The following is a 9,819-nucleotide window of genomic DNA, read 5'->3' as shown; positions in this document are numbered from 1 at the left end:
TATCTCTCATTTTTAATGATAGACAAATAGAATGAGACATGTCTGGTACTTGGAAAATATGTCTAGGTCAGTATTTCTTATCCAATCATCTCTTTCCATAACTTTTCTGCCTGAGGTTCATAATAGAGAGGAACACTCCTTGCCAATGACCCACCATTTTACTTTAAGCGTTTTTCAGCATTTGGTTATGAAATTATGTTGTAGAAATGGCCCTCAACATGATTTAATTATTTCTGCAAGGCGACAGACAGACGTTGTAAAATTATTTTGTTAGCAAAGAACTTCGGAAAGTCCTATGTTTTGTTTCACGTACTACCAAGACATGTTAGACCGCAGACTTCTTTGGCTCCTGTTTGTTTAATTTTGGATTGAAAAGAAACGTAGTTTCCTCTATATTGCATAGTATCGGCTATGGGATAACAAGATTGTTCTTTTTATATAGACAATCACTAGAGAAAATAAGAACAACATTCTTAAATCGTACATTACCGGCAAATCTTAGATCAAGAAGTTTGATAGCATTGGTGACTGCAACCAGTAGTGGCTGCCATATTATCAGAAGGTCATACAAAATATATTATATGACTCGACATACACGTGTAACGTACATGCCGATAGACTAGTATATATATGGATGGAAGTCGAGTACAATTAATGGAATTATTTATAGGTACGCCAAACTCAATCTTTCTTTCTACTACAAACTTAGCTAGCATGCTCCTCTAGAGTACTAAGTGCAATTACGAATGAAATCTAAAGCTTGAGCTTCAGCAATAATAGTGCAGAAGCTTAAGCTGCTTTCTTTGGGATCAACTAGTGTGCTCAAAATAGATACTCAAACTTCGCAATTGAATTGGATTCCCTGCTGGTAAGAAATACGCTCAAGGAGGGTAAGACAAACACCTACAAAATGAAGAAGATTATTCAGGAGAATCAGGACACTTCACATATTATTATTATTTTTTAAACCCCTCCTAATTTAGGAGGATCGATAGTGTTTTCACACTTCCCTTCCAGTGTGACTCGAACTCAAGACTTAATGGTCGTGGGTGGAGATGCTTTTACCAACTGAGCAATCATCACTTGTAGGTATGGAGGTAAGGCAATATCCCCTCCTATCATTTCAAGATTAATAAACATCCCAAGTGATACTAAGAAATTCAATAAGAAAAATGAAATATAAAGCTGGATTACTAATAGGATCAAATTAAAAAGTTAGTTCCTTCTTTGTCTGCATACACATTTTTTTATTCTTTTCATGATTTAGGAGATTGTTTATAATTTACACACTTATATACGGGTTTCGAATTTACACCCTATCCTCTTATGCTTCGCATAAGTTTAAAAAGTTATTGTGTGATGGACAAAATCGGAATAACATGAATTTATGGCATCACAATTGTACTTTGACCAGGCATAAGAAGAAGATCATTGAATTATTAACATTCTGCTGAACTTTGAAATGCTTTATAAATTAATGAGAAGCAAGGATCGAAAATCCGGTCTTGGTTGGAATTTAGCGTGCCTTTTGTTCCTCACGGCCATAGTATCCTCACAAGGTAAGGGTAAGGTCTGCACACACTACCCTCCTCAGACTCCACAGTGTGGGTTAATGCTGCGTATATTGTTGTTGTTGTTGTTGTTCCTCACGGCCACATCAGTTCGGCCGACCCCAATAGTTATGGGTTCAAACGTTTGCATTTGTCGTAAAAAATCTATTGGATATATACGAATTATTAATTTAGAATCTAATATAATATAGAAGAATTAGAATCTCAAACTCAATAAATTTCGAATTCTGGCTCCGCCTCTGTGCGTAGGATGAAGTGAGATAAAATAGTAACATAATTACATTCAGGCGTCTTGATTTGCTTGTCCAGGTAGTCAAAGATATGGTCAGTATTGGTTTTTGATCTTTATATATTCTCATCATGCATGTTGGGAAATTAAAATAAAGAGATGTATACTTAACATGGTCTCTGTTGAATTCGATAAACTCAAGAAACAATTCTTTTGGTCTTTTATGACAAAATAGATTTCTCTGAAAATAGAGATATAACATAAGGACATAGTCCTTGCTTGGTTTTAGTGACCTAGAAATTAACATATACACATAGTCCTTGCTTGGTTTTAGTGACCTAGAGATATAACATATATACATAGTCCTTGCTTGGTTTTGGTGACATTCCGTGTATGTCACACTACTATTGCTACTGCTGCTGCTACTATTATGCTACTCTAATGCTACTTCCTCTTTTGTTGCTGCTGTTGTTGCTGCTGCTGTTGCTGCTGGGAGTGCATATTCTCTCTGCAAAGAATAAAAGAAACAAAGAGAAGAAAATAAAAATTTTAACCTTTAACATCATCAGATGTTAAATGCTATTATTGCTTTACCTGTACACTTGTCAAAGGGAAATCAGATTGCGAACACACAATTGGTTGCTTGCAAAAACTAAATTGAAAAAAAAGACAACTCAAACACAAAATCTAGCTAAAAACCAATGATGATAGATAAGCAAAAGTTTCTGTACATAACACGATACTCTTTCTGCTAATGTTTAAATAAGAGATATGGTTTACGAAAGTAACTACTCAATCAACATAGAATACTTAATAGATTCAGATTCATGTTTTAAAATCAGTTAACGTAAGATCTATGAAATGAGATTCGAAAACAAAAAGGGGATGGAGAGTGTTTATCATAAAAACGAAACTTTTTCTTTTACATGTGATGATATCTGGAAGCATGGAGTATTTTCAAGAAAGAGTTAATTCAAGCCCAAAGGCTTCATAAAGTAAGCACATTGATGGGGTCAAGGGTTAGAAATCAAGAACAAAAGGATAACACAATATTATCAAATAACGGAAATGGTTAATTAATTAAGAAGAGAAGATAAATCTAATACTTTAACATGGTGACTCATTGATTCAATTTTGATGAATTTGAAATGGACTCCAACATCTTCATCGTCACTGTTATTGTCTTGAGCGCTCTTCATGAGTGTGACGGCGACAAATTGAGATAAGATATATGAAAGAGTGGTAAAGCATGAGTTTATATAGGGAGGGAAATGGAACTTCAGGGTTTTCTTTTTAAATTTGTTTCCTTCTTTATTATTGCAACTACAAATAAATAGTCAGTTGTTATTAGTAAAATCTGATTCACTTCCAAATTTAAGACAACTATTTGATCAGTTACTTAATGTATTCCTTTTGGAGTTTCTATTTGTGATGACCTTTCACTTGTTTTAGAAATAAATTGTGTTTCGAGGCCTTAAAAACCTCTTTCCTCCTCACCTCGATTTGTGTGTGCAGTTCGAGTGCTTATCCGGAAAGCCATTATGTAAAAATCAGTGAAAAATGATAAATTTTGCTTTAAAATAAATTTAAGTTTATTTCTGTCAACATTTTGGGTAAACAGACCCAGACCTGTAATTTGACGGTCCCGGAGGGTCCGTAGGAAAATATGGGACTTGGGCATATGTCCAGAATCGAATTCCGAGGTCCCAAACTCGAGAAATGAATTTTCAAAGAAAATTACTTTCTAGAATATATATGAGTTTTTGCAAAATGAAAGATGTTTGAATTTGATGGTATTGTGCCCGTATTTTGGTTTCGGAGTCTGGTACAAGTCTTATATTTTATATAGGTTGAGTCTGTAAGATTTGGTAAGAAACGGAGGTCATATGACGTGATTCGGAACCTTAGTTGTAAAATTTGAAACTTTGAAAGTTCTTGAGATTTTCTTTGATTTTGATGCTAAATTCATAGTTGTTGATGTTATTTTGATGATTTGATTTCACGAGCAAGTACGTATGATATTTTTAGGTTAGTATGTATGTTTGGTTTGGAGCCCCCAGGGCTCGGGTGAGTTTTGGATAGGCCACGGAGTGGAATTAAACTTAGGAAGTTGCAGGTTTTCAGTTGGTATGTTGTAGGTCTGCAGGCTTCGCAAATGCGAGCTCGCGAATGCGAACATCTACCACAAATGTGAAGAATACCTAGGCTACCTTGGTCGCAAATGCAACTTGTTCATCGCAAATGTGAAGTGGACTGGATTTCCTTCGGTGTCGCAAATGCGACAAAATCTTCGCATTTGCAAAGTTAGCAGGTTCTGAAGGGTTCGCAATTGCGAACCCTGGTCGCAATTGCGACATCTGCGACCTGCAAATTCATGACTTAGCCGAAAATCTTTCATTTTTCAAACTCTTTCAAAACATAAACTCTCTTTGGCGATTTTCCAAAGAAAAGTTTTTCTCTAAATTGATTGTAAGTCATTTCTAACTCGTTTTCTTCGATCTTTAACATCTTTTCACATGATTTCAACTCAAAATCAAGGGTTTTCATGGGGGAAATTCGGTGTTTTGGGTAGAACCTAGGTTTTTCAAATTTTGAGGATTTCGACCTCGATTTGAGGTCCAATTTTATAACAAATTATATATTTGGGTTCGTGGGTGAATGTGTAATCGGGTTTTGGTTCGAACCTCGGGTTTAGAAAACCTGTTTTCATGCATTGGAATTGATTCATTTAGCATTTATTGATATAGTTAAGTAACTTGTGGCTAGATACGAGTGAGTTGGTGGTGGAATCAAGAGGTAAAGCGGTAGTTGAGACTTGAATTGTGTTCGTGGCATCGAGGTAAGTGTTTGGTCTAACCTTAGCTTGAGGGATTAGGAGTTGTGTCCTATTTTCTATGTGCTAGTTGTTGAGTATGACGTATAGGCATGGTGACGAGTATCTATACGTTATTGTCAAGCATGCCCGTAAGTCTTATATTATAATTAATGTGACTCTATTTGTATTGTTCATGCTTTATGTGATAATTTTTATTGTTGAGCAAGGCTTGTGGAAGTGATATTTGTATTTGAACATGGAAGAGCGTTGGCTCAAGTTGTAAAGTAATTTATAGAGGTATAATTGACAATTGAACCTTATAGAGCATTGGCTCAAATTGTGAATTGAGTTGTGAAGTAAAGGTGAAAAAAAAAGGATTATGATATTGTTTCCCTTGTGGGGATAGGACTGTTGTACTATTGTTCCCTTGCCGAGATTTAATTGTAAATTTGTTGATTTCCTTGCCCTTATTGCTTTGTGATTGTTGTTTGGGTGAGGAAGAGTGTTAAAGCCGAAGGTTGATGTCATGCATTGTTTTGGTGAGAGAGTGTTAAAGCACGAAGGGTGATGCCGTATATGATATTTGTGAGAGAGTGTTAAAGCACGAAGGGTGATGCCGTGCCACACGATGTACCATTTCGTGCCTTTGTATGAGTTATAATGCACGAAGGATCATTCCGTGTCATAATTATGTGAGGTAAAAGCACGAAGGGTGATGCCGTGCCATTTATATTTATTTTATGGTGAGGACGAGAGTAAAAGCACGAAGGGTGATGCCGTGTGTTACTTGATTTTATTTTGATGTTATTGATTTTCTTTATTGCTTTGTGATTGTTGTTTGGGTGAGGAAGAGTGTAAAGCACGAATGGTGATGTCGTGCATTGTATTTGTGAGAGAGTGTTAAAGCACGAAGGGTGATGTCGTGTATGTTATTTGTGAGAGAGTGTTAAAGCACAAAGGATGATGTTGTGCACTTGTCTTTGGTTTCATGATTTTTATTGATAACTGAGTTATGGTTTCTCTACATATAATTGTTAGTTTTCTGTTGATACTTGTTGTACTCCGCAACATGATTCCCCCTTCCTATCTTCGATTGAACTGTGGTGATCCTTATATTTATTTGTTGTTCTTCTATTATGATTTGATGTCCCCACAACATGTTTCCCCCTCCCATCCTTAACTATACATTTCTGTTTTTATTTTCCGCTGTATATGATTTAATTGCACGGATTTATTTGGTAGTCTGGTCCTAGCCTCGTCACTACTTCGCCGATGTTAGGCTAGGCACTTACCAGCACATGGGGTCGGTTGTGCTAATACTACACTCTACACTGTATGCAAATCCCAGCGCTATAGCATTTAGACTATAGTGAGATTGCTGCCTTCAGCTCAACAGGCGGCCCGAGGTAGTCCTGTAGGCGTCTGCAGGCCTTGGCGTCTCCTTCTATCCCTTCATTCTGTTTCTTTTATGTATTTTAGAGATAGTGTTGTAATAAATCTTTTGGACCTTTATTTATAGCATTCCTAGACAGTTTGTGAAATTGTGACACCAATTCTGGGCAGTTTATGCATTGATTGGTATTGGCATGTTTATTAAAATATTATACTCCAGTCTTCCGCTTATTAAATTACGCTATTTATCAAATGTTGGTTATTAATGGTTAAAGAATTAAAATGGAAAAAAGGTAAATGATGCAAATGGTCGGCTTGCCTAGCTTTCATTAGTAGGCTCTATCAGGACTCCCGAGGGTGGGAAAAATCCGGGTCGTGACAAGTTGGTATTAGAGCTCTAGGTTACTTAGGTCTCACAATTTACGGACAAGATTAGTAGAGTCTGAGGGATCAGTACGGAGACGTCTGTATTTATCCCCCAGAGGCTACAGAGTTAGGAAAAGTTTCACTTTTATTCTTCTCTGTCGTGCCATTTTTTCTCTCACTGCTAAATTGTGCCTTTTACTCTTGTTCTTTTGCGAATGTCGAGGTCACGTACCGCTTCTTCAGCCGAGCGGTAGCTTAGACCGGTGATGGATTAACTACATCTTCAGGTACCCTGTAGAGGTTGGACAGGTTCACCAAGCTTTCTACTACTACTTTTGGTGGTACTTCTTCTGAGGATCCCCAGGATTATTTGGACAGTTGTCATGAGGTTCTCGGGAACATGGGGATAGTGGAGACCAATGGGGTCGACTTTGCTACTTTTCGCTTATCTGGATCCGCCAAAACTTGGTGGAGAGATTATTGTTTGGCTAGACCAGTTGGGTCACCAGCTTTGACTTGGGATCAGTTTTCTCAGCTATTTCTGGAGAAGTTTCTTCCTGTCACTCAGAGAGAGATCTATCGGAGGCAGTTTAAGCGTCTCTAGTAAGGTTCTATGACCGTTTACGAGACTAGGTTTATTGATTTGGCCCATCATGCTCTTCTTATACTTCCCACTGAGAGAGAGAGAGAGAGAGAGGAGGAGGAGGTTCATTGAGGGACTCATTCATCCTATTCGACTTCAGATGGCGAAGTAGACGGGGAGTGAGATTTCCTTTTAGGAGGTGGCCAATGTGGCTAGGAGGGTTGAGATGGTTCTGTCGTAGGGAAGTAGTCAGGGGTCTGACAAGAGGCCTCGTCATTCAGGCAGATTCAGTGATGCCTCGTCTGGAGGCAGGGATTCCTATGGTAGAGGCCATCATCCTAGGCTTTTTCAGTCAGCACTTCAGGTTTCTCATGGTGCTTTAGGTGGCCGTGGTTCTCATATGCAGTATTCTGATCAGCAATCTTACAGGGTGTGAGCGCGTGATTTTTGCCCTATGAGAACTACTCCCAAAAAACTCAAATAAGAAAACGGTTTTGTGTTGTTTGTGATTTATTTGTGCATGTTTTAAGGAAAATACAAAATATGTGCTGCATCTGCATTTAGGATTTAATTTTACAATTTAGGAATTAATTAAACAATCAAGTTTGTTTTACAAAATGGAAAAATCACAAAAATATGTACTTTTCATTTTTTGCATTTGATGTCCGAATTGTATGATTTTTTATTGATGTTTAATTTCGTGTGATAGTTATTATTGAGAGTCAATATTTTTAGTCAATTGTCGTTTTTATAATTTAATTAGGATTTTTAGTTTTATTGTTGAAAAGGAAAATTGAAAAAAAAAAGAGAATAAGAAGAGGAAAATTCAGTTGGGCCAATTTGGCCAAGCCCAAATCCAAAACACAGCCAAACCTGGCCAAAAACCAGCCCATACCCGCCCCAAATCCAGTCCACCTGCGACTAATCCAAACGACGTCGTTTTAAGTTAGTCAATCTCAACCATTCGTTTGATTGGATCGAATAGTCCAGATCAACTCCTCCAATACCCGACCCATTCCCATCCAAGACCGATCCGGTCTCGAGGTAAGTGAAGCGACGTCGTTCCCATTAATGAATGGATCCAAGTCGTTGATCTTATCAGATCGAGCGGCCTGGATTCATTCCGCCCCTTCATATATATACACTTCAAACCATACCCCCCCAAGCCAACCCCCCCTCACCTCTTCGTCTCTGAGCTTCAGAGACCAAACAGATCCTCCACCTCTTACCACCGTGCTCCGCCCACCGGAAATCGCCTCACGGCGGTTCCGGTGGTCCAAACAAACCCATCTTTTCACCACGGACTCCCCTCGACCTCCCCATTCTGAATCCCTAACTCTTATCCCTCGAATCCCAGCCGTGTACTTTGAATATTAGATTGAAAATCAGGCAGGGACCCTATCTCGTCCAATGGCCTCCAATTTCTCACCACAGCTTCCCCAAGACTTCCTCATTCCAGTCCCATACTCATTTCCCTTCGAATCAAGCCCAAGCGTTTCAAATATTCATTCGAAGGTCCGAACCCTAGCACCGCCACAAGATTCTCTGGTGGCGGCGCCACCTCCCAAGCCATCCCTAACTAACACCCAGTAACCTCTTTGACTCCGTCACTCCAAATCTCACCCAGGTTCTGTCCGAATCTTGTTAGAGCTTTTCGGATTTCAGATCAAAGGCAAACCCTAGAGGAACCAGCTTCAGACTGTGTACGAGGTTAAAGGTTTGAGGTCTTAACCGACTTTAGTCGAGTGTTCTCAGTCGAGAACACTCGATTAAGGTCCGTTTTGGCTTCAAAATTTCAAAACGAAGTGTCAATGAGAATGGGATTGATTTGGGTTTCTGATTTTGAGGTATTTCTCCTCTTTTCCTTTTTCTCCTTTTATTATTGTTTGTTATTTGCCTAATTAGGTTTCCTTGTTATGTTTGTCAATTAATCCTCCTCCTCTTTCGGATCTTTTTCTGGTCCAGTTTTTCTCGTCTTGGTCAATTGGCATATGTTGCATCGTTTAAGTATGTTTGTCTTTTTAGTTTGGTTATAAAGGTCAATGCCCGTAATGTTCTTGCACAAAAACTTTGTCTAGTCTTGTAATTGGTTACTAGTATTACTAGTTCAAATGATCTCACTTTTTGTGATGTCTGGTTCCTTGTTTGTTTTGTTGTTCATCATTTTACATATAAATTCAATTATTTTCATCCAATATGTGACAGTAAAATTCATTTTGTTGTATTTAGAGTTGTGAACATAGTTAGTCATTCCCATGTATCTGTGTCAAACATGGTTTGAAATTTAACCTTGGTAGTTCAATATGATTTTGTTCAGATGCATTGGTCTTTATTTTTATGCTATTTGATCTAACCTGAGTTCTAGTTTGAATTACTGATTGAATTTGATAAGTTGAATTGGTTATAGCTGTTTGGGGTTGTTACCAATTAAAGCGAGGATTGTACTAGGACAGTAAATCACAGTAACTTCAGGGGTAATTTGGGGTTTAAAGGTTTGGTAAAATGGTCTTTCTAAGTGGGCTGTCAGTAAAGCACTTAATTAACATTAAACTAATGCATTTGTTTAGTGCTAATGGGGAACAAAAATGATGGTGTGGAATGTTTAAAGGAAATGGATTAAGAAATAGGTGTCCATACCTATTTGAATTTAAGTAAAGGGAAGGACAAGGGATAATGGAAAAAACATACTCTAGTGGCGAACAAGTGAATTAAAAGGAGAACAAAACATGTAGTAGTGGGCAGAAATACTTTCCTAATTAGCTAAGTGCTCCTTAGAGCTGGAAAGGGGTTGAGGTTTGGGTATAAATAGGGGTCTGGACAGAATGAAGGGGGAGCTTTTTCTTTGGAGAGTCTGGTGTGGCTT

This window comes from Nicotiana tabacum, chromosome 16 (genome assembly GCF_000715075.1).
Source record: "Nicotiana tabacum cultivar K326 chromosome 16, ASM71507v2, whole genome shotgun sequence".
NCBI classification, from domain to species: Eukaryota; Viridiplantae; Streptophyta; class Magnoliopsida; order Solanales; family Solanaceae; genus Nicotiana; species Nicotiana tabacum.
The sequence above is the reverse complement of the archived record's forward strand: the minus strand, read 5'-3'. Positions refer to the sequence as shown.